Genomic DNA, 1,907 nt, shown 5'->3' with positions numbered 1-1,907 from the left:
GATCTACAACAAGCCCAGAACTAGATCATTCACATTTCATCCAAAATAAACCCATAAATAATCTGGAACTAATAAAAACAGAATCAAGGAGTGAAGATCAGAACCAGAACAAATCTAGAACCTTTCAGAACAACCTGAACACAAACCAACCAGCAGCCAATCCAGACACACGATTCTGATGCTAGGAAATAAAATCTGATCAAAATCACCAGAAGAACCACAGGAACCGGTTCTGATCCAGACCGGATCAGAACCGGTTCTGGTTCTGGTTCTGGGCAGCATAATCCAGAAAAGCAACACATCAGGATCAGAATCATTCCCAGATGAACCGGTGAAGTTCTGCGGTTCTCCGGACCCGACCTGGAGAACCGGAACCATGAAGCACACAGAACAGTCCACTCCGGAGTCTCTGGCTCCGACCCGGATCTTCCTCTCCAGGGATGCTGCTCCTCTTCCTCCATGTTCTGTATGAGTTTCTGCTGAAGGTCCCGATCCAGACTGGATCGGATCGGATCCTGGGAGAACTGGGTCACAGTCGGTCTGTCTCCATGGCGACAAACAGTTCTGCAGAAGGTCAGGCTGGTGAGACCGGTTCGGTCCGGTTCGGTCCGGTTCGGTCCGGTTCGGTCCGGTCTCATCCCAGAAAGTTTTCACATCCTCACAGAACTTCCTGCAGTACCAACCCAAACAGCACAAACCGGGCCCAGAGTTCTGCTCAGCAGGTTCTGTCTCACATTCCTGAGGATCCAAAGATCTGAAGGTCGGGTCCAACATCCCGCCCAGGTTCTTCACAAACAGCAGAGAACCGGACCCGACCAGAACCACACAGCCCTTCAGGCTAGAACTGATCCGTCCCGCTGGACCGGCAGGAGGTTCTGCAGAACCGGAACCGTGTAGGTGAACTACATTACCCAGCATCCTCTCCCCTGCAGCAGGGTTTCCATTCTGTGTGAACATGTTTACAGCAGATCTCTGGTTTTCTTGTTTTTCTTTCTTCCGTCTGAAACGAGTCCAAAAAACCACAAATGAAACACAGAACTGTTCATATTTAATGTTGGAGATGAAAACTAGTTAAAAACTGAGTTTTATGAGCTGGAGAAAATCTAGAAATTATGGAAATTTCAACTTTTGATGTGATTTTATATAAACTTTGTTTCATTTTGCTTCTTAATGATCAGAGATGATGTCAGACATGATGTCATCTCCAGTCTACTGGAGCGGCTGACCGGCAGGAGCACTGACCAATCAGAGCAGAGATTGGTGATGGTGACAATGATGATGATGATGATGGTGATGGTGAAGATGATGATGATGATGATGATGATGGTGATGGTGAAGATGATGATGAAGATGATGATGAAGATGATGATGAAGATGATGATGATGATGATGATGATGATGATGATGATGGTGATGATGATGATGATGATGATGATGATGATGATGATGATGATGATGAAGATGATGAAGATGACAGGTTTGGGATGTCTAATCTCTGGAAGTTCTCCACAGACTGAACTCAGTTGAAGATGCTTCCAGCGTTTAGATGGAGCCGACTCTGTTTGGACTGGTTCTGGTTCCATCTCTCTCTCTCTCTCTCTCTCTCTCTCTCTCTCTCTCTCTCTCTCTCTCTCTCTCTCTCTCTCTCTCTCTCTCTTTCACTTGTTTTCCAGAAAGTGTTTTGAAATTTAAAATCTTCTAAATACTCTTGTTGTTCTCAAGCTTTGAACCACAGATGCTCTCTGCTTTCCCAGATGGTTCCCAGTTGGTTCCCAGTTGGTTCCCTGTTGGTTCCCATTGGGTTCTCATTGGGTTCCCAGTTGGTTCCCATTGGGTTCCCAGTTGGTTCCCAGATGGTCCCCATTGGGTTCCCAGATGGTTCCCATTGGGTTCCCAGTTGGTTCCCA

This window comes from Poecilia reticulata, unplaced genomic scaffold (genome assembly GCF_000633615.1).
Source record: "Poecilia reticulata strain Guanapo unplaced genomic scaffold, Guppy_female_1.0+MT scaffold_212, whole genome shotgun sequence".
NCBI lineage: Eukaryota > Metazoa > Chordata > Actinopteri > Cyprinodontiformes > Poeciliidae > Poecilia > Poecilia reticulata.
The sequence above is the reverse complement of the archived record's forward strand: the minus strand, read 5'-3'. Positions refer to the sequence as shown.